A 25,324-nucleotide genomic window follows, 5' to 3' on the forward strand; every position below is an offset into this window, starting at 1 on the left:
AATCATTGGCAAATTTGCGTTGTAGCGAATTCGAAGTCAACTTTTTCTAATATTTTGATGTGACCAGGGGCTTAAACTCTAACTATAAGCTACCGCAGGCCCCAGCTGACCTATTTATATTTATTCAGATATCTTCATAGCTAACAAGGTCTATACTGATATGGTTGTACCGAATGTTGTATGCGTAAAGGCACTGTCGACGTTAGAGAGTACCAGAGTTCCACTTGTTTATTTAACAACAGTAAACATGGCCCTGTCACTGATTAACTTATAAAATAGTGGTGCCACTTTTCAACCGCTACAGCCTTAATATATCAAAACGCACATATTCAATAGAAGATGATACATACGGAGCAATAACAACATCTGTTCCCGTATATAGCTGTTTTACTGCAATTGAGCTACTATCATCGCACACTGAACTTGAGCCTGTATGTGTATATATTCATTATTCTAGTAATACGACAGTAATTTTACATGTTGTTACGAAGCAGTCTTGCATAATTACCACTCATTAACCACAAACAATCAACAGCGTATCGAATTACAACTAAGTATCATCGGTCGTTAACAATGCCTTAGTCAAGGGTAAGTATATATTAGCAATCGACAATCTATCGCAGTTGCCAAGGACAATCACTTAAAGCTCGTCCTTCCCAGAAATTGACATTGTATGAACCTTAGTACACTTCAATGACACTACCTCCTATCCATAAACTTTCATAGATTGATTCCTTCGAACACATCCGATGCGCTTATTGCAAATCGGCTACCTGTCTCGTACCTGATACTGATACCCGTAAACCCGATGCTGAAAATTTAGCATACGCATGCCAAGTGCTATAGCAGAGGTCTCAAACACGCGGCCCGCGACGGCATTTTGGATTTCGAAGTATTCGACAATATTTAACTACCAATTTTTTTTAAATAAGAGAACCTAAAATTCGCTCTAAAACTACTCCAGAAGCCTGAAACTACTCGTCAAACTTCACTATTTCATCACTTTCAAAAGTTACGACGCAGCAGAAGGTTACCTATTACGTGACATCAATTGTGTATGATGGTTGAACATGGCTCGTTGATGATTTGTGCTAAAAATTGTGATTTGGACTTGGGCGCGACCTTTTGTAGTATTACTCGGACTCGATGGATGATACAATAAAAATGACTCTATAGCTAAGCCGCGTCAAAAGATACAATCAGGGGACTTTTGTGACCGGAAGGCCATGACTTGGTACAACCACGGACGCAACAAACTATCAAACTGGTATGGAAAATAGTAAAATATCAAAAGGTCGTAGCTTACGTTTCGTTGCTTATTTAGTTATCTAAGGAGGTCGATATGGCAACAATTGGCGTTATGTTGCCCGCTTGATGTATATAGTTGGCTACATCCTGTGTCATCTTGGGTATCTTTATCCATGTTATTATCGCCAATTAACAGTGACGAGTATGAAGTAGTCGTAACCTACGATTCACAGCTGTAACACAAATGGATTCTTCGGCGATTGGACATTTCTATTGCTATGGCACAGTAATCATTAGATTCAAGTTGTTATTGATCTGTTCAAATATTCGAAGGTAAATATAACACTGATTTAATTTGACTTTGGTAATGACATGACCAATAGCCTAGTTATCAGGAGTATACCCGAAACCCGGATTTGGCTGTACTGCTCCAATGCTCGGATATCAGATGAATCTTTGTAAAATTCTAAAATTCTACCTGCAATTGCGGCACGTCAAATGCCCGCTAGCTGCAAAATTATAACGCGACAGCTTTTACGATGTCCCGATATTTGTTCTCTCGCATGGCGTCTACAACTAATTATTTTGACAAACTATGCCAAGTACAGCAACAATTTTATTCAAATAAATATAAATGTCATCTTTTCGTGCCAGGCGTGAATTAACAATAGTAATTCACATGTATACGAGACGTGTGGAATGTCAGTCTGCAAGGTCCACTCAAATATGGCCTACTTGGAAATACATTGAATTCCCCTATTATTGGTTTGGTTAAGGCAAGAACAGAGAGCAGAAAGATATATTTTGTTGTTAAATTACTTTACTACTAGTTTACGACACCGAGTTCGATCACTTCGTTTGTGGTTAATTTATTTGTTATAGAGCAGGGGTGGGCAATTATTTTCCTCCGCGGGCCAAATGAGAAAAATAAATACGTTGGCGGGCCGAGTAAGATTTTTTAGCTATATTCTCTAGAGTATTTTAATTTTATTTTTAAATTACATTGTTAATAAATGCTGTTCAGTGAATGTGTTGATATCAGGTAATGAGACAGTGGCGCTTGATTAAAAAAATATATATTTGCTGTCATTATTCGAAACAATGTTAAACATGATACATTTTAGCTCTCTTTAAACCCCTATCCACGTTCTTCTATTAAGACTCAAAAACAGTGGTTCCCAAACTTTTTTAGGCACGCCTCCCTTTATGATAGTGAACAGTTTCGCGCCCCCTTATCATGATATCACAAAATATTAAAAGTGCAACCAGAATGCTAGTAATCCCAACGGATAGTTTGATGGCATGGACTATTATGGCTGTTTATGAGAGAATTGTGAAGTATCAAGTCGGACAATACACAGAGCAAAAACTATAAGGTGGGGGTATATCACGCGGAGCGCGAAAATTTGTTTCAATAAACTCTGCTTCGTGCGACCCTTCTGATGATTTCACGTCTCCCAGTTCGAGAGCCACTGCACTGAAATGTACATGCAATAGTACAAAGCTTGTTTTATTCGTCACTGCCTTCCGAGCAGTGTGCAGCAGCCTAAATAGCCTTTATGTTGAGCGATGCTTGCAGCTTTTCTGAACTTCGGCCTTCCTTGACCGAGTGTTGCGTGTTTTTGTCATAAGACCGACTTTAATTAAAATCCTTAATCTCGGCGACATGCTCGGCAAAAACTTAAAATACCGGTTTAGCCCTGACTCCAGTATGCGAATATTTAGTGCTCTAAATTCTAAACCTAAATCTTCTTTGAATTTCAGTTTTCGGCTTTCTTTTTTGGCATGCCCGTTAATCCTTTAGGGGAGATAGATATGATGAGTCATATAGTAATCGCGAGCACCGATTGACTTGTTTTACGAATTGGGATTGGGATTTGGAAACATATCACGTTTAACAAATTGGAACATACCTTATATTGCGTAATGTGACAATGACAACAAGGAAGGTTCAAACTAAACTATATGGAAAGAGTGATTTCTTGTGACTTCAATTCCTACTCATACTTTGCCACATTGCCTTTTTTGGGGTACGCCACGTAAGTGGCATATTAATGAACATCAGGCTTCAAAGTATACGAATTTCCTGTTCATTTGATACAGCCTATGGTTTTAGTCATTCATAAAGCAAGTCTTATGTTTTGAATTCCAAGCAACCTTTCGCGGGCCGCACAGAATAGCTTCACGGGCTGCATTTGGCCCGCGGGCCGCACATTGCCCATGCTCCATGCTATAGAGCAATGGAGGCTCAGTAAAATGCACTATCAATGAGTGATTGGTCGCTCTGACGGGTTGCACCAACGTTTCGCCAACAATCCGAACATATGCATCATGCAAGATACAGTAATTTTCTTCTCACCGATTACTTGATGACTTGAAATTGACTCGTAAATTTTGCTTCGAGTCACGAGTCAATCCACATTTCTTATACGCCGAGTCAAGTCAAGTCAAGTCATTTTAGCAAAGTGACTCGAGTCAAGTCATGACTCTAGTCATCCCAACACTGGTTATCAGAGGTGGTCAGCGACGAAGTACTTCTACTTTTTAGAAGTACTCAAGTAGTTTTCCTCTACTTCCGGTACTTACTCAAGTAGACCTGATTTTCGCTATTTCTACTTCGTAATATTTTGTGATACTCTTAATTACTTTTCGCTATTTTCAGTTTGTCAACTAGAAGTAGTGTAATCCTCCATTCAGGAAGATAGCCCGAGGAATTTCAGGGCTGTTTTCATGGAGCGTCAGAATTTCATTTTCATAAAAGTTGAGCAAAGCCCAGAATTTTCGTCGCGCTTCTTGCTCAGTGGATACGGAGTAACCAGTATGATTTCACGGAAGCATCGGTGAATATAATTTAGGTAGCGGTTGGCGTGGTTCCATTCACACCGCATTGTCACCCTTCGCCCATATGAAATATTTCATCACAGTTTATATGGCTCATCATGACGTTTGAAACTGATGTTTCGCAATCTCGCATTTACTTATCATATCGTAGTTTTAGATCTGTTTTAGCATACCACCTTTGAAACTTTCTGGAATAAAGAGATGACATACATTTTCCGCTTTTAGAAGTAGTATTTATATGTCACTTTCAATTCCCAGTTATATCATATACTTTGAGTACTAATTAATATCAGTTCTTTTGTCTGGAAAACATACATGTTGAAGTATAAAAGTAAGTGTCATAATGGCTTTAATTTTCCTGAAATAAAGCTACACAGTATGGCATTTTTTACGATCCACCATATTTTTATTAACTTTAATAATCGCGCAAAGTGTTTATACCGTATCCTATACAACTTCTCAATATTGCTCTTCGACTAAACTACGGGCCTTATAATATGGGGGAGTGCGCCATACCATGATATTTTCGAAAACGTGCTTTTCGAGCAAACAGAGGATTAGTATCGCATTTCAATATCAATACTATCATTTTCATCCCATGATGCCGACGAATGCTTACGCTGTCGAAAATCGGATACCTCCTAGTATGCATCAATATGAATCAAGCTCGACACTTTCCGCATAGCTCAATTTACACCTTTTGACAACCCATGCGAACGAATTACGATCGTTTTCACAACTACTTACTTGCTTGGGTAGATTTAAAGTCAGTCAATTCTACTTCTACTTCAAGTAGTTTTAGGTTGCTTATGGAAGAAGTACTTCTACTCGTACTTGAGTAGATTTTTTCGTCGCTACTTCTACTTCTACTTGAGGAGCTTTCTTGACTACTTTGACCACCTCTGCTTGTTATGTTCTGCCTACATCGCCTAGGCCCAGTTGGGTGTCTGATTTCAAAGACTACTCCAAGTCTTTTCGACTCCTTACTATATTTGTATTGTATCGCAGTCTTTTGGTGTTTTGAATGATAAAACTGATACTGATACTGAAACAAAGTGTTTTAAAAGCATCTTGTTTTAAATGCAACTATATATAATATATCTATATAGTAGGGTTACCATACGTCCTACTTTAGGAGGATTTGTCCTCCTTTTTCAGGTTTTTGAAAATGTCCTCCGAGAACGACTGTATGGCCTCCTTTTTGGCAATTCGTTCTCCTTTACAGCTTTTACAGCTAGGATAATGGACAGATTCGAGTGAAAATGGGCATAAATGACGCTAAATAGCGGACGTTCTAACGGGAAATTCCGTGTTCGATCGGAAGTGACGACCTTTTTTTTAGTCAACCCCACAAAATTTAAGTAAAAAGTGAGTAAACTGGGAGTCGGATGAAATTGATGACCTTTTTTTAGTCAACTGATCAAATTTTACAGCAAAAATTTCGAAATCGCCTGTTTTCAGTCTCGATCAACTAACTTTTCTGATTTGGTAAAAGATGTCCTCCTTTCCCGATTCCAAAATATGGTAACCCCACCCCACTATATAGCAAGATCATTCAGCTCCAGATTATTCACTCCCATGCAATCATAACTATAGTCTGAGCTTTTGATTACTGAACCACGATATGATATATCGACATCGCCTTCCGTCACATCCCATTTCTTGTTTCGTTCGTTCTTTTATGTTTTCTTACATACTTTCATTTAATGTGCAATGCGCATGCCTCCTCTTTACATCGCTTAGGCCAGTGATACCCAACCTTCTTTGGTGTCGGAGCCGCATTTCAAATTTTAGAGTACGTTTGGAGCCGCACGAATTCACTCCTTGGGTATAACAAAAATTATAAAGCATAAAAGCTCGTACCACAAAATAGCAACACTAACAAGAAAACAAATACACAAATCTATTTAATGACCAACTTGGCATTGGCTTTGAGCTTCAAGAAGTGTGTCAAAGCGATGCGTAACTGCAGAGAATGCAGTTCGCAGTAGCTGCTTGAGGTGGTCATCGGTCAATCGATTGTGATATTAATTTTCTATTCTGACCATTTTGCTAAAAAGTGCTGCACATGCATAAGTTGATCACAATAGAGAATCGTTTTTCTGGGTATTGGTTATCAAGATGGGATACTTTGCCTCCGGAACTTGACTCCAAAATTCAAGTAAGGCTTCAGTTTTAAATAATTGCTTGAGCTCAATATCTGACTGCAACTCAAGTTGAAAATTACTAGGAGGCAGTGGCCACATTATATGCAATAGGATTTGAAAGTATTTTCATCATGAACAAGCAAGCATTCATTCCGTCAATGCGGCGATTGAACTCATCGATAAAGTTGCTGATAAATAAGCCTATTGTATGCAATGTATCAATTGTATCAATCCATTGGTTTGATGGTCAGATATCGTTGGAAAATGTCTTGTAATACCATCTGCACTCGAGTCTGGTGGTGAGCTGACTTAAATTTGAGTGCCGATCCAAACGCATTTGAGTGCGAGTATACTTTTTGGCGTGAGTTGGTTACCGAAATCGTCGCTGAGCTGAGAATCGCTACTCGACAGCAGAGGAATTGGGCTCCACCATAGAATATAAATTCCCGACTCTAAGCCAAACAAGGGTAATTTTTGAATATGAAGTTAATTTTTTTGTTATAAGTTGATTTTTAAATATTTTTGTGGGGTTTTCAAACTTCAATGGGAGCGGGGCAAGAAGGCTAGCCGGGAGCCGAGGTTGGGTATCACTGGCTTAGGCCCAAGTGAGTGTCTGATTTCAAAGACTATTCCAAGTCGTTTCGACACCTTCCTATTTTTTTCATTCTATAGCAACTTGCCGTGTAGGGTATTGCTTTGATAAAATTATTGATAAACTGAATTGAAGAGTTTCATCGTGCATGAATTTCATTTAGTAACATTTTCCTGGTCACATTCATGCTGTATTGCTCATCTAAAGTCACGCTATCGAAACTACGCCTCTGGCTCTAATCCATGCCCCGACAATATCTTTAATATCCGGCCAATACAATCCGACCATGCGTATCCTACTATCCATGCTCCGCAATAATATTTACGCACGTTCATCAGTTCCAAACACCATAAAATTTCTAAAGAATTAAAGAGAGTAAGGAAAGGGAGGAAGGACGTAGTTTATTTTTGTCCTTGATGTTTTTGCGGCATATACACCGACTCATGATAGACATACACACGATTTGTGCATATGCATACCAGAGTGCATGATGTGCATATGCAGCTGGCCAAGGAAGGTGCAGATATAGCCTTGTGTGGCTTTCTAAGTCATGCACCACCTCTCCACGCTATCCCAGTAATGCATGAGCGCCAAGCACGGAAGTCACGGAAACCAGTGTTACTAATTAGGTCTTTATGGTCTGACCCGGTCGGGGATCGAACCCTCGACCTATCGATCAAGAAGCCGGACTCTTCACCATTACGCTATCTTGTCGTAACAAAATAATAATGTAATTATATAAATATTCACGGAAAAGGAACATTTGCACATGAAGGAGGAATCAAGAAATAATTGCATAATTTGAGGAATATAATCCACATGGCACGGCCCCACAAGCGGTGTCCAGGTGATGTTGGTCGATCATTGTTTTCCTACTATATTCGCGCACATCTTGTAGGCTAGTACTTGGACAGCGACGATAAAATGAGGTAGCATGTGTCGGAAGGCGAGGTCGATTCATAAATTAATGGTCTGAAATCTGGAGCGCTGACTATATTATTGAACGGATCACAACGTGCATTAGACAAAAGCTATGGAGTCATGTTAGATTGATATTCCGTAGGGCCTATGCCTACTCGGTCGTTTCGACATATCTGTTCATTGCAGGGAAGTAGGGTTGCATTTAAAACAAACGGTGTTTTAAAACACTTTGTTCAAAACATGTTTTAAACAGTGTTTTAAATAGAGGCCTTTTAAAAATAACATAATTGTTTTTTTAAGTGGTAAAATCATGCCATAACTGTGTAAATACTTTCTAAAACATGTTGTATGAGCCTATACGGGCAATTATTACCACCCGATTTAGCTGACGTATATCTATATGGATGGTCAAAACCCTCAAAATAGTCGAATCAACATTACAACTTACAAGTACAGATATTTCGTTAAAGGAGCCATATTCACCCTATATTTTCAATTGTCACTGTCAATACGCTACGACGTCACAATTGAATATTCGTGACGGCATGGCTTGAAAAAAACAAAAAAACAATAAAAAACATGTTTTAAATTGTTTCGAATTGATTTTTTATTTTAAATGCAACCCTACAGGGAAGCGAGTGGCGCAGTGTGCTAAGCGACATAGTCACGACACGAATGGTTGGTGGTTCGCGAGTCTCCACTCTGCCATGTTCTATTTATGTCGGAGGCTTATCTGGGCTCATCATCGCCTATGCTGCTGTTAACACAGCGTCTTGAAAAATATAGAGGAAGAGTGAGCCGAGCTTCAAAGTCGGCAGCAGAGACCTGCAAGCGCACGCAAGGACGCGAGAGTGAATGAAGATTGAGATCGAGTGCGTGAGCAAGAAAAAAAGTCGCCCTCGATACCAAAATACTAGCCTACATTCTCAAGATTATCGGACCACTTGTAAAAAAGTCTTTGCTTTATTAATCTCGTTCAGTAAACGTCTGTATGAAATACCGATCCTATCTCTATTATTTAGGCCTATATTAACTTATTTCCAATTCAGCAATTCGTATTATCAGTGACTCCATTTAGCGAGAATCGACTGCTTATGTCCCGCTTATAGGTTGTTATATTCAGTCGTATGCGAAATGGTGTGATTGAAATCACCTGATTCGTTATAATAAGATTTCACATGTATATGAGTGCTGAGTATATATACATTCACGAGAGATCGCGGACTCGCTATAATTGATAGCATAGACCAGGGGTTCTCAAAGGCTGGGCCACAGGAGCATTTTAGGTGGGCCCTACAGCTATTTGTAAAATCGTAGAAATGTAAGTTTAGTGATATTTGTTATGTTAATCGCTCAAAAATATATTCATATTATCGCATTATAAGTAGTCTACATAAAGCTTTCCATCCGATATACAAGTCGAAAACGGGAAGCAGAAACGGCGAATTTTTTCGCACCGGCTATGACAACCTACGGCTAACAGCAACTAAAATAATTTCGATTATATAATAACTGGAAGGTAATGCTGAAGTTGCCAAGTATTCGGGCAGGGTGATATGCCGTACGATGTTGAAAGGAGTCTGCAATAAAAGTATGTAACCGCAGCTTCGGGGGGGGAGGAGGCTCCGCCCCCAGATCCTCCTTTCACATCTATTGTTACAAGCTAGATATTAGTGTGCCATATGGGACGGGATTACGTGATGTGTAAATGACAGTATAACAAGGCTTTCAAGCAGGCCGGAATGTTGAATTGCTGTACCTCTTGAGCCTTCTTTTTTCATACATTGTCAAATTATAAAAGAAAGTGAACCCGTTAGCTATAGCTCATACCTTCATGTTGAAAATGTATGCCGTAGCGTGAAATAATAGAATAGCGATACAACTGTTGCAGGCTGAATAGACCCACACTAATCTGGAAAGCTATCGGCTGACATTAGTAATGAGCCAGCACACCATGTCAAGGTTTGAGCCAGGCGCTGGATTAGGTCATATCTATTATTGCATGGTTACAAGCTAGGATAGACTACATCAGAACTAAGTAGGCTATCTCTACCGCATGCAGAGACTTGGTGGTTATCGGAATACGGGACTTTTCTAACAAATGCAGTGATTCGATAATTGAACAATAGGGCTCTTCAAAAATGACCTTTTTTCTGAAATCGTACTGGCTACTAGATAAAATTGTTAGGTCACCTAATTTAGGCCTACACACAAAGTTTGGTTCAATTCCAGCCAGTAACCGCTTTGCTACAGGAGAAGAAAGTTTCTATTTATTATGTAAAAATAAATATTAAAAAATTTGAAAATTTTCTTTTCACCCCATGAAAGTGTTAGGCTGTCTATAGAAACGATCCTCACCAAATTTGGTTCAATTCCAACCAGCGGAAGCGGAGTTATTGCCGTCGAAAATTTTGGATTTGAATAAAATAGTATTTACGGTGAGCACAATTATAATAAATAAACGAAGAATCGGTCATTGTCCACATTCAAGTCGAAATACAAGCAATTACTACTAAATAAATACAGTCCATCCTCAAGATTACCGAACCACGACTGACCTATCGATCTCGCTTCCCATGACATGTCGCCCTATTTCTTGTCGCATTCTTTTTCTATACTATATTCTTTACTTTCATTCAGTGTGCAATGCAACTGTGCATGCCTCCTCTTTACATCGCCCAGGCCAAGGTGGGTGTCAGATTCCATAGACTACTGCTTGTCGCTTCGACATCTTCCTGTCTTTTCATTGTATCGCATTTTTGTGGTGTATTGAACTGATAAAATTGCTAATAAACCAATGATGATGATGATGATGGGCCCAAGATTATTTCGTTGGAGGGTATTTATTCAACTTGAAAATTGTCGTTGCGCTTCGCGCGATTTCATGTCCTGAGAGGTCTAGTTTTATGCTGCTTTTAAAAGGACTACTTTTACTCTTAATTTAGTAGATTTTTGCGACGCTACTTCGACTTCTAATTGAGTAGCTTTCTTGACTACTTTGGCCAACTCTGTAAAAATTATAATATATATATCCGAATCGGATGTGCTCAAATTCCATAATTTCCAAGCGGAAAAATTGACTTTCATTCAACAATGAAAAAATATAAATAACCGTACAAGTACAAATATTTATTTGAGACAATGCTCGTACAGAATACTGTGCAGTGGTGATCGCACGGTTCCAAATGACTCCCAACCACTGAGCTGACAACAGCAAAGCGCAGCATAGCTAAGCAGGGCCTGCTTGGGGTTCATACCCTGGGATTCTAGTTTTCGTGTATAATCGTTAACAGATATTTTGTTCCATCAAATTACATATCGCTTTCGTTACAACATTCATGCAATAATATGAATAATTCGATATTCTACCGATGATCCTGAGCCGATCAACGTACCCTACCAATTTTACTAGCTCAGCCCAACTTCATTTCACGACCATCATAAGCTATATGCTACCATAGAATCCAATTGCTGATATTATGTTGGTTTAATATTGTGAATAATTATTGTGAACCAAAATAGCAGATTATTTATACAGCTATTTGAAGAGCTTCTTGGAGGTACAGAACTTCAATATACAATTAAATAGTATATTCATATTGAAATGAACCCGAATATTTTCGGCTGACACTCGTCAGGGGTAATCGTCAGCAACTAGTAGAGTACAGCTATTTGTATTATCTCGTATGTTGTAGATATTTTTTTGGTAAGAAATTTTTGCCAAGATCGTTCGGTGTTGTTCAAGCAGAACACAATGGAGGCTACAGGCACCACTGTGATTCTATTAGAATTTTTGGCGAAAATCGGTGATTGGGTGAATCATGGAAATATACTCGGGTGTCACAACGTTTTGTGCTTTGGAAATTACATCGGCATATTCAGGAAGCTCTTGCCATACTATTTCTTGGTGATGCATTCCATGACAAATGCACGTAAACGACTGTTTTCGGGTGTAATTCCAGGTATTATGACGAAAAAACAATTTTAAGAAGACGAATAGATACCTACTACACAGCCGTTTGACTGAATATTTTGCAGAGAAATCGTCAGAAATGTGTCGATGATAACGCTCAACAGACCATGTCTATCGACAATCCTTAGGCATAAATATATTTCGAAGAGTGCGGGAATGATTTCACACCGGCGGTTGCTACGAAGAATCATCATTTACCCGAATATATGATCACGACGAATAGTAAAACACTTTAAAAAAAAATTTAGGCTCCGGACTCTACATATATCTCATTAGAATCGAATTGAAATAGGACATTTTCGGAATTCCAGTACCCCGGACATATTTATGGCCCACGTTAGATCCTTGGGACGTCGACTTGAATAATAATTTTGGTCTTGATAGAATCGGCCAAACGATTAGAATTCATTTCAAAAAGAATTAGGCTTCGGACTCTACATATATCTCGTTAGAATCGAATTAAAATCGGACATTTTCGAAATTTTGATAATCCGGACACAATTATGGCCCCAGTTCGACCCTTGGGACGTCGACTTGAATAATAATTTTGGTATTGATGGAATTGGCTAGACTAGTAAAATCCATTTCCAAACGAATTAGGCTTCGGACTTTACATATATCTCATTAGAATCGAATAGAAATCGGACATTTTCGAAATTTCGATATTCCGGACACAATTATGGCCCCAGTTCGACCCTTGGGACGTCGACTTGAATAATAATTTTGGTATTGATGGAATTGCCTAGACTAGTAGAATCCATTTCAAAACGAATTAGGCTTCGGACTCTACATATATCTCATTAGAATCGAATTGAAATCGGACATTTTCGAAATTTTGATAATCCGGACACAATTATGGCCCCAGTTCGACCCTTGGGACGTCGACTTGAATAATAATTTTGGTATTGATGGAATCGGCTAGACTAGTAGAACCCATTTCAAAAAGAATTAGGCTTCGGACTCTACTTATATCTCATTAGAATCGAATTGAAATCGGACATTTTCGAAATTTCGATAATCCGGACACAATTATGACCCCAGTTCGACCCATGGGACGTCGACTTGAATAATAATTTTGGTCTCGTTAGAAGCGGCCAGACTAGTAGAATCCATTTCGAAACGAATTAGACTTCGGACTCTACATATATCTCATTAGAATCGAATTGAAATTGGACATTTTCGAAGTTTCGGTAATCCGGACACAATTATGGCCCCAGTTTGACCATTGGCACGTCGACTTTAATAATGATTTTGGTATTGATGGAATCGGCTAGACTGGTAGAACCCATTTCAAAACGAATTAGGCTTCGGACTCTACATATATCTCATTAGAATCGAATTGAAATCGGACATTTTCGAAATTTTGATAATCCGGACACAATTATGGCCCCAGTTCGACCCTTGGGACGTCGACTTGAATAATAATTTTGGTATTGATGAAATCGGTTAGACTAGTAGAATCCATTTCAAAATGAATCAGACTTCGGACTCTACATATATCTCATTAGAATCGAATTGAAATTGGACATTTTCTAAGTTTCGGTAATCCGGACACAATTATGGCCCCAGTTTGACCATTGGCACGTCGACTTTAATAATGATTTTGGTATTGATGGAATCGGCTAGACTGGTAGAACCCATTTCAAAACGAATTAGGCTTCGGACTCTACATATATCTCATTAGAATCGAATTGAAATCGGACATTTTCGAAATTTTGATAATCCGGACACAATTATGGCCCCAGTTCGACCCTTGGGACGTCGACTTGAATAATAATTTTGGTATTGATGGAATTGGCTAGACTAGTAGAATCCATTTCAAAACGAATTAGGCTTCGGACTCTACATATATCTCATTAGAATCGAATTGAAATCGGACATTTTCGAAATTTTGATAATCCGGACACAATTATGACCCCAGTTCGACCCATGGGACGTCGACTTGAATAATAATTTTGGTCTCGTTAGAAGCGGCCAGACTAGTAGAATCTATTTCAAAACGAATTAGACTTCGGACTCTACATATATCTCATTAGAATCGAATTGAAATTGGACATTTTCGAAATTTTGGTAATCCGGACAAAATTATGGCCCCAGTTCGACCCTTGGGACGTCGACTTGAATAATAATTTTGGTATTGATGAAATCGGCTAGACTAGTAGAATCCATTTCAAAATGAATCAGGCTTCGGACTCTACATATATCTCATTAGAATCGAATTGAAATTGGACATTTTCGAAGTTTCGGTAATCCGGACACAATTATATGTGGCCCCAGTTCGACCCTTGGGACGTCGACTTGAATAATAATTCTGGTATTGATGGAATCGGCTAGACTAGTAGAATCCATTTCAAAACGAATCAGGCTTCGGACTCTACATATATCTCATTAGAATCGAATTGAAATTGGACAATTTCGAAATTTTGGTAATCCGGACAAAATTATGGCCCCAGTTCGACCCTTGGGACGTCGACTTGAATAATAATTTTGGTATTGATGGAATTGGCTAGACTAGTAGAATCCATTTCAAAACGAATTAGGCTTCGGACTCTACATATATCTCATTAGAATCGAATTGAAATTGGACAATTTCGAAATTTCGGTAATCCGGACACAATTATATGTGGGCCCCAGTTCGACCCTTGGGACGACGACTTGAATAATAATTTTGATATTGATGAAATCGGTTAGACTAGTAGAATCCATTTCAAAACGAATCAGGCTTCGGACTCTACATATATCTCATTAGAATCGAATTGAAATTGGACAATTTCGAAATTTTGATAATCCGGACACAATTATGACCCCAGTTCGACCCATGGGACGTCGACTTGAATAATAATTTTGGTCTCGTTAGAAGCGGCCAGACTAGTAGAATCTATTTCAAAACGAATTAGACTTCGGACTCTACATATATCTCATTAGAATCGAATTGAAATTGGACATTTTCGAAATTTTGGTAATCCGGACAAAATTATGGCCCCAGTTCGACCCTTGGGACGTCGACTTGAATAATAATTTTGGTATTGATGAAATCGGCTAGACTAGTAGAATCCATTTCAAAATGAATCAGGCTTCGGACTCTACATATATCTCATTAGAATCGAATTGAAATTGGACATTTTCGAAGTTTCGGTAATCCGGACACAATTATATGTGGCCCCAGTTCGACCCTTGGGACGTCGACTTGAATAATAATTCTGGTATTGATGGAATCGGCTAGACTAGTAGAATCCATTTCAAAACGAATCAGGCTTCGGACTCTACATATATCTCATTAGAATCGAATTGAAATTGGACAATTTCGAAATTTTGGTAATCCGGACAAAATTATGGCCCCAGTTCGACCCTTGGGACGTCGACTTGAATAATAATTTTGGTATTGATGGAATTGGCTAGACTAGTAGAATCCATTTCAAAACGAATTAGGCTTCGGACTCTACATATATCTCATTAGAATCGAATTGAAATTGGACAATTTCGAAATTTCGGTAATCCGGACACAATTATATGTGGGCCCCAGTTCGACCCTTGGGACGACGACTTGAATAATAATTTTGATATTGATGAAATCGGTTAGACTAGTAGAATCCATTTCAAAACGAATCAGGCTTCGGACTCTACATATATCTCATTAGAATCGAATTGAAATTGGACAATTTCGAAATTTCGGTAATCCGGACAAAATTATGGCCCCAGTTCGACCCTTGGGACGTCGACTTGAATAATAATTTTGGTATTGATGAAATCGGTTAGACTAGTAGAATCCATTTCAAAACGAATCAGACTTCGGACTCTACATATATCTCATTAGAATCGAATTGAAATTGGACATTTCCGAAGTTTTGGTAATCAGGACAAAATTATGGCCCCAGTTCGACCCTTGGGACGTCGACTTGAATAATAATTTTGGTATTGATGAAATCGGTTAGACTAGTAGAATCCATTTCAAAACGAATCAGACTTCGGACTCTACATATATCTCATTAGAATCGAATTGAAATTGGACATTTTCGAAGTTTCAGTAATCCGGACACAATTATGGCCCCAGTTTGACCATTGGGACGTCGACTTTAATAATGATTTTGGTATTGATGGAATCGGCTAGACTAGTAGAACCCATTTCAAAACGAATTAGGCTTCGGACTCTACTTATATCTCATTAGAATCGAATTGAAATCGGACATTTTCGAAATTTTGATAATCCGGACACAATTATGACCCCAGTTCGACCCTTGGGACGTCGACTTGAATAATAATTTTGGTATTGATGGAATTGGCTAGACTAGTAGAATCCATTTCAAAACGAATTAGGCTTCGGACTCTACATATATCTCATTAGAATCGAATTGAAATCGGACATTTTCAAAATTTTGATAATCCGGACACAATTATGACCCCAGTTCGACCCATGGGACGTCGACTTGAATAATAATTTTGGTCTCGTTAGAAGCGGCCAGACTAGTAGAATCTATTTCAAAACGAATTAGACTTCGGACTCTACATATATCTCATTAGAATCGAATTGAAATTTGACATTTTCGAAATTTCGGTAATCCGGACAAAATTATGGCCCCAGTTCGACCCTTGGGACGTCGACTTGAATAATAATTTTGGTATTGATGAAATCGGCTAGACTAGTAGAATCCATTTCAAAATGAATCAGGCTTCGGACTCTACATATATCTCATTAGAATCGAATTGAAATTGGACAATTTCGAAATTTTGGTAATCCGGACAAAATTATGGCCCCAGTTCGACCCTTGGGACGTCGACTTGAATAATAATTTTGGTATTGATGAAATCGGTTAGACTAGTAGAATCCATTTCAAAACGAATCAGACTTCGGACTCTACATATATCTCATTAGAATCGAATTGAAATTGGACATTTTCGAAGTTTCGGTAATCCGGACACAATTATGGCCCCAGTTTGACCATTGGGACGTCGACTTTAATAATGATTTTGGTATTGATGGAATCAGCTAGACTAGTAGAACCCATTTCAAAACGAAATAGGCTTCGGACTCTACTTATATCTCATTAGAATCGAATTGAAATCGGACATTTTAGAAATTTTGATAATCCGGACACAATTATGACCCCAGTTCGACCCTTGGGACGTCGACTTGAATAATAATTTTGGTATTGATGGAATTGGCCAGACTAGTAGAATCCATTTCAAAACGAGTTAGGCTTCGGACTCTACATGTATCTCATTAGAATCGAATTGAAATTGGACATTTTCGAAATGGGACGTCGGCTAGAAGGATAATTTTACCACATATTGGTGCTTCTTCTGTTTGAAAGGAACTCACCCAAAGTTGCGAAAAGTTTCGGAATTCTGAAAAACGCTTCTGCAACTTCGGTTCTATAACGTTTGGATTGTTCGGTTATTGATGAAATGACGTAATCTTAGAGGACGATTTTTTTACGAACATTGCGAAGAAAAATAAAAACCAGGGGGCAAAATCACTTTTTTTTCCGAAGCAAAATCATAATGGACAACTTGAAAACTTCTGAAATTTTTGAGGAAGGATCAAATCCAGCCTACACAAAAATGAATAATATTCTTCGGATTTCGCCGTCAAAATGTTGCATGTTACATGTGTCGGATCGGTGCCACATCAGGTCTCTTATGCTCAGATATTTGACCATAGGCATGCTAAAATGGAAGATATTCAAAACTACGTGGTGTAAGAAAAATATAGTGCTTGTTACAAAAGTGTGGCGGTAATATGGTTTCCCTTGCTGCCATAACGTCGGACGTCAACGATGTCGAAACTACTCTCTGTGCAGAGACAGCAGGAGCTAGGGGACGTGGATAAACCAGTGAAGTTCTCCGGTATTACGCTTATAAATTTAAAATAATCGAGATTAATAGAACACGTACGGGCAGAGGAGGCCAAAGTAGAAGTTTAATTTGCTCTCTGTAAAAACTATTCAAATAAGTAAGTCTTCAGAAAAACTTGGAAATTGACATATACAGACGAGGCGGAGCTGAGTGTGCGGCGTGCGCTGCTATACGTCTCATGCAGAAGATATATATTTTCAACAGGATAGCGATTCGACCGCAATATCTGAACCGCGCAAGTGCTATATAGATTAATATGCCGAGACTTTCGTAGATCTATTGTATAGTGATCTTTCCATACATATTTCGCGCGAACCATGACTAAAATTTATGTCTCTCAGCGAAAACTGGTCCTCAATTTCTACACCTTGGTCTCTCTCTTCCTCTTGTCCAGTGGTTCTCAATCTTTTTTAGACACGCCCACCTCTATGATAGTGAAAAGTATCGCGCTCCCATATCATCATATCTCAAAATCCAACCGGGACGCTAGCAACCCCAACAGATTGTTTGATGGCATGGAAGGTTATGACTGTTGATGAGAGAATTAAAAAATATTAAATTCTGTCTAAATATAGAGAAACACGCGTGAATTGAAGATAAATCGCGCAGAGCGCGAAAAACCTTTTCAGTTGGCCGCTTCTTCGCGCCCCCAGGTTGAGAACCACTGCTCTTATCAGATGTACATATTACTTATTTTACGTATAGATGAGAGAGTTGTACTCGAAAGTCGAAATGGGTAAGGAGAATGCTGACTCTCAAATCTGTAAAAAGCTTAATGTTCCAAGCGAGATAGCGCAATGTTGATCGAGTTCCGTTCTCACTATCTTATAAGTTACGTTATAATTAGACGACAGAGATAGAAATCTATACATTTTTTATATATCAAATCAATGGATGTTTCAATTATTTCAGAAACGATCTTAAAAGACCGCGTCTGCCAATCGCATATAGCTCGGAGGATTATGATATAACCACGGAAGAAGGCAAAAAATCCATGGGAAAGCGCTGCAAAATGCAGTAAATTTCATTTCGTCAACGGTTACCTACGAGAGAGTTCCGATTTTCACGACATTTGAAGCACCGATCACCGAAATTTTATCGGAGGAACAAAGCAAGGAAATTTTTGAGCACGATAGCATTTGCGTAAGCTCGCTAACCAACTCAAATCAGGAGGAGCGACACGTTCGTCGCCACGGACTATCAAAAATCATGACAGGTTGAAAATGCATTGCTATACAAATCAGATATGGGAGTCCAATGACGTATTATCGGTGTGTAAGTAGCAGAGGTGGTCAAAGTAGTCAAGAAAGCTACCCAAGTAGAAGTAGCGACGAAAAAATCTACTAAAGTACGAGTAGAAGTACTTCTTTCATAAGACACCCAAAACTACTTGAAGTAGAAGTAGAATTGAATGACTTTAAAAGTACTCAAGTAAGTATAAGTAGTTGTGAAAACGATCCTAATTCGTTCACATGGATTGTAAAATGGTGCAAATTGAGCTATGCGAAAGGTTACGAGCTTGATTAATATTGAGGCATACCAGGAGGTATCCAATTTTCGATAGCCCAAGCATTCGTCCACATCATCGGACGAAAATGATAGTATTGATATGGAAATGCGATGCGAATCCTCTGTTTTCTCGAACAGCACGTTCTAGAAAATGGCATGGTATGGCGCCATCCCCCATCTTAGAAGGGCCGTAGTTTAGTCGAAGAGCAATACGGAGAAGTTGTATAGGGTTATAACTCAAAGTATATGATACTGGGAATTGAAAGTGAAAAAAAATACTACTTCTGAAAGCGGAACACGTTTTTCATGCCTTTAGACCAGAAAGTTTCAAATGTGGTATGCCAAAACAGCTCTTAACAAAAAAAGTCAGAGTCCACTTTTCCAGGTTAGGACGCGCCATAAACATGCTAGATTACGACACGACAAGTAAATTCTAGATTGCGAAATAGCGGTTTCAAACGTTATGATGAGCCATATAATACTGTGATGAATTATTTCATATGGGCGAAGGGCGACAATGTGGGGTGAACGCAGGGATATCTATATATCTAGTTCGAGATATCCATGTGTGAACGGAACAACGGCAACCCGCTAGCTAAATTATGTTCATCGATACTTTCGTGAAATCATACTGGTGACTCCGTATCCACTGCGCGCGAAGCGCGACGATAATTCTGGGCTTTACTCAACTAACTCTTATGAAAATTAAATGTAGATATTCCGTGAAACAGCCCCTAAATTCCTCAGGCTATCTTCCTGATTGGAAGATTGAACAACTTCTACTTGACAAACTGAAAATAGCGAAAGGAAAGTAAGTAGATCACAAAATATTACGAAGTAGAAGTAGAAGTAGCAAAAATCAGATTTACTTGAGTAAGTAACAGAAGTAGAGGAAAACTACTTGAGTGCTTCGAAAAAGTAGAAGTACTTCGTTACTGACCACCTCTGGTAAGTAGCCTACCTCAAGTCGAGACTTTGCTTTCTGAGGACGTTTGCGAATAAATCAAATGCAACCGCCAGAATATATCCGTGACCACGGGACTTAACATTCGAGGTAATCAACCCTGGCGTTATTGCAGAAAACTGTGATGTGATGAAATTTTTGAAACCAGATTTCAAAGTCCATTCATATTTTTGAATAGTAATTTTGATTGAAATAATAATCAAACAAACCATGGTAAAAATAAACACAACTATACAAAGACGCTGAAGAACTCGCTAGGATGTTAATCAACGATGATGATGGATTGATGAATAGAAAAGCCAGAATTTTGAATGTGGCTTCCCGTACTTGTTATCATCATTTTGTACATTGTACATTGTACATTCTTACATTTCGAAAAAATGATAAAATCGGATTTGCTATAGTCTTGTTTTATTGGTCCGTCCGTATCATTGGTGAAAGCATTTTTAATTCTTTCAGTCTCAGCAGCTGTGCACCTACATATATCTATATATATATATATAGGATAAGAGGACAGAGCAGGGCCAAAACTTACACACTCCGAACCCAGGGGTGAAATGGGGTCCCTGTGTGTGTTTCGGGTACCGAAATTTCGAAAATGTCCAATTTCAATTTGATTCTAATGAGATATATGTAGAGTCCGAAGCCTAATTCGTTTTGAAATGGATTCTACTAGTCTAGCCAATTCCATCAATACCAAAATTATTATTCAAGTCGACGTCCCAAGGGTCGAACTGGGGCCATAATTTTGTCCGGATTACCAAAATTTCGAAATTGTCCAATTTCAATTCGATTCTAATGAGATATATGTAGAGTCCGAAGCCTGATTCGTTTTGAAATGGATTCTACTAGTCTAGCCGATTTCATCAATACCAAAATTATTATTCAAGTCGACGTCCCAAGGGTCGAACTGGGGCCATAATTTTGTCCGGATTACCGAAATTTCGAAAATGTCCAATTTCAATTCGATTCTAATGAGATATATGTAGAGTCCGAAGTCTAATTCGTTTTGAAATAGATTCTACTAGTCTGGCCGCTTCTAACGAGACCAAAATTATTATTCAAGTCGACGTCCCATGGGTCGAACTGGGGTCATAATTGTGTCCGGATTATCAAAATTTCGAAAATGTCCGATTTCAATTCGATTCTAATAAGATATATGTAGAGTCCGAAGCCTAATTCGTTTTGAAATGGATTCTACTAGTCTAGCCAATTCCATCAATACCAAAATTATTATTCAAGTCGACGTCCCAAGGGTCGAACTGGGGTCATAATTGTGTCCGGATTATCAAAATTTCGAAAATGTCCGATTTCAATTCGATTCTAATGAGATATATGTAGAGTCCGAAGCCTAATTCGTTTTGAAATGGATTCTACTAGTCTAGCCAATTCCATCAATACCAAAATTATTATTCAAGTCGACGTCCCAAGGGTCGAACTGGGGCCATAATTGTGTCCGGATTATCAAAATTTCGAAAATGTCCGATTTCAATTCGATTCTAATGAGATATATGTAGAGTCCGAAGTCTAATTCGTTTTGAAATGGATTCTACTAGTTTGGCCGCTTCTAACGAGACCAAAAGCATTATTAAAGTCGACGTCCCAATGGTCAAACTGGGGCCATAATTGTGTCCGGATTACCGAAACTTCGAAAATGTCCAATTTCAATTTGATTCTAATGAGATATATGTAGAGTCCGAAGCCTACGTCGTTTTGAAATGGGTTCTACTAGTCTAGCCGATTCCATCAATACCAAAATCATTACTCAAGTCGACGTCCCATGGGTCGAACTGGGGTCATAATTGTGTCCGGATTATCAAAATTTCGAAAATGTCCGATTTCAATTCGATTCTAATGAGATATATGTAGAGTCCGAAGCCTAATTCGTTTTGAAATGGATTCTACTAGTCTAGCCAATTCCATCAATACCAAAATTATTATTCAAGTCGACGTCCCAAGGGTCGAACTGGGGCCATAATTTTGTCCGGATTACCGAAATTTCGAAATTGTCCAATTTCAATTCGATTCTAATGAGATATATGTAGAGTCCGAAGCCTGATTCATTTTGAAATGGATTCTACTAGTCTAGCCGATTTCATCAATACCAAAATTATTATTCAAGTCGACGTCCCAAGGGTCGAACTGGGGCCATAATTTTGTCCGGATTACCGAAATTTCGAAAATGTCCAATTTCAATTCGATTCTAATGAGATATATGTAGAGTCCGAAGTCTAATTCGTTTTGAAATAGATTCTACTAGTCTGGCCGCTTCTAACGAGACCAAAATTATTATTCAAGTCGACGTCCCATGGGTCGAACTGGGGTCATAATTGTGTCCGGATTATCAAAATTTCGAAAATGTCCGATTTCAATTCGATTCTAATGAGATATATGTAGAGTCCGAAGCCTAATTCGTTTTGAAATGGATTCTACTAGTCTAGCCAATTCCATCAATACCAAAATTATTATTCAAGTCGACGTCCCAAGGGTCGAACTGGGGTCATAATTGTGTCCGGATTATCAAAATTTCGAAAATGTCCGATTTCAATTCGATTTTAATGAGATATATGTAGAGTCCGAAGCCTAATTCGTTTTGAAATGGATTCTACTAGTCTAGCCAATTCCATCAATACCAAAATTATTATTCAAGTCGACGTCCCAAGGGTCGAACTGGGGCCATAATTGTGTCCGGATTATCAAAATTTCGAAAATGTCCGATTTCAATTCGATTCTAATGAGATATATGTAGAGTCCGAAGTCTAATTCGTTTTGAAATGGATTCTACTAGTTTGGCCGCTTCTAACGAGACCAAAAGCATTATTAAAGTCGACGTCCCAATGGTCAAACTGGGGCCATAATTGTGTCCGGATTACCGAAACTTCGAAAATGTCCAATTTCAATTTGATTCTAATGAGATATATGTAGAGTCCGAAGCCTAATTCGTTTTGAAATGGGTTCTACTAGTCTAGCCGATTCCATCAATACCAAAATCATTACTCAAGTCGACGTCCCATGGGTCGAACTGGGGTCATAATTGTGTCCGGATTATCAAAATTTCGAAAATGTCCGATTTCAATTCGATTCTAATGAGATATATGTAGAGTCCGAAGCCTAATTCGTTTTGAAATGGATTCTACTAGTCTAGCCAATTCCATCAATACCAAAATTATTATTCAAGTCGACGTCCCAAGGGTCGAACTGGGGCCATAATTTTGTCCGGATTACCGAAATTTCGAAATTGTCCAATTTCAATTCGATTCTAATGAGATATATGTAGAGTCCGAAGTCTAATTCGTTTTGAAATGGATTCTACTAGTCTGGCCGCTTCTAACGAGACCAAAATTATTATTCAAGTCGACGTCCCAAGGGTCGAACTGGGGCCATAATTTTGTCCGGATTACCGAAATTTCGAAATTGTCCAATTTCAATTCGATTCTAATGAGATATATGTAGAGTCCGAAGCCTGATTGGTTTTGAAATGGATTCTACTAGTCTGGCCGCTTCTAACGAGACCAAAATTATTATTCAAGTCGACGTCCCATGGGTCGAACTGGGGTCATAATTGTGTCCGGATTATCGAAATTTCGAAAATGTCCGATTTCAATTCGATTCTAATGAGATATAAGTAGAGTCCGAAGCCTAATTCTTTTTGAAATGGGTTCTACTAGTCTAGCCGATTTCATCAATACCAAAATTATTATTCAAGTCGACGTCCCAAGGGTCGAACTGGGGCCATAATTGTGTCCGGATTATCAAAATTTCGAAAAGGTCCGATTTCAATTCGATTCTAATGAGATATATGTAGAGTCCGAAGCCTAATTCGTTTTGAAATGGATTCTACTAGTCTAGGCGATTCCATCAATACCAAAATTATTATTCAAGTCGACGTCCCAAGGGTCGAACTGGGGCCATAATTGTGTCCGGAATATCGAAATTTCGAAAATGTCCGATTTCTATTCGATTCTAATGAGATATATGTAAAGTCCGAAGCCTAATTCGTTTGGAAATAGATTTTACTAGTCTAGCCGATTCCATCAATACCAAAATTATTATTCAAGTCGACGTCCCAAGGGTCGAACTGGGGCCATAATTGTGTCCGGATTATCAAAATTTCGAAAATGTCCGATTTTAATTCGATTCTAACGAGATATATGTAGAGTCCGAAGCCTAATTCTTTTTGAAATGAATTCTAATCGTTTGGCCGATTCTATCAAGACCAAAATTATTATTCAAGTCGACGTCCCAAGGATCTAACGTGGGCCATAAATATGTCCGGGGTACTGGAATTCCGAAAATGTCCTATTTCAATTCGATTCTAATGAGATATATGTAGAGTCCGGAGCCTAAATTTTTTTTAAATGTGTTCTACTATTCGTCGTGATCATATATTCGGGTAAATGATGATTCTTCGTAGCAACCGCCGGTGTGAAATCATTCCCGCACTCTTCGAAATATATTTATGCCTAAGGATTGTCGATAGACATGGTCTGTTGAGCGTTATCATCGACACATTTCTGACGATTTCTCTGCAAAATATTCAGTCAAACGGCTGTGTAGTAGGTATCTATTCGTCTTCTTAAAATTGTTTTTTCGTCATAATACCTGGAATTACACCCGAAAACAGTCGTTTACGTGCATTTGTCATTGAATGCATCACCAAGAAATAGTATGGCAAGAGCTTCCTGAATATGCCGATGTAATTTCCAAAGCACAAAACGTTATGACACCCGAGTATATTTCCATGATTCACCCAATCACCGATTTTCGCCAAAAATTCTAATAGAATCACATTGGTCTACAGGCTAGTTGATGCGAGATGTGTGCTGTCAGTTCCAGTATAGTAGTATAGTGGTGAATGGATTTAGTGGGCTTTGGGTTTTTCGATGCGTGTCACATTTCTTCAGATAATTACGTTGAACTACTGTTATGCAGCAGTAGCTCGAAAATCAAGAGTAAATGCGAGATATAACTTTTGTTCAACGGGCTGACATGAGTGACTGGCCATGTAACGTGTGTTCGACCTGAAAATTTGCCAAGGGCTGCGCAAAATCATGAGCGGGTAAAATATGGATCCAGGATGGTAACGACCATGATTCATTACTTACTGGTAGTTTTGCAATGTAATTGCACGGCTTTATTTTTACTCGATTGATAGATCCATTCATCATTGATTAAACCCAATATCTCAAACCAAAAACGCCAAATTTTAATATTTGCCGATCAAGATAGCGTAATGGTTAAGTGTCCGGCTTCTTGATCGGTAGGTCGTGGGTTCG

The 25,324-nt window shown here is 38.5% G+C and overlaps 1 long non-coding RNA gene across 1 annotated transcript; it reads left to right on the forward strand.

The window, feature by feature from the left end:
- The first annotated feature begins 11,524 nt into the window (after positions 1-11,524).
- LOC145459026 (uncharacterized) lies at positions 11,525-20,442 on the forward strand. Its single transcript, XR_013921258.1, has 2 exons — positions 11,525-11,711; positions 18,488-20,442. It is a non-coding gene; the product is annotated as an uncharacterized LOC145459026 (long non-coding RNA).
- The last annotated feature ends 4,882 nt before the right edge of the window (positions 20,443-25,324 follow it).

Source organism: Botryllus schlosseri, chromosome 16, assembly GCF_051294905.1.
Source record: "Botryllus schlosseri isolate E-star chromosome 16, Bs_hap1, whole genome shotgun sequence".
Taxonomy (NCBI): Eukaryota; Metazoa; Chordata; class Ascidiacea; order Stolidobranchia; family Styelidae; genus Botryllus; species Botryllus schlosseri.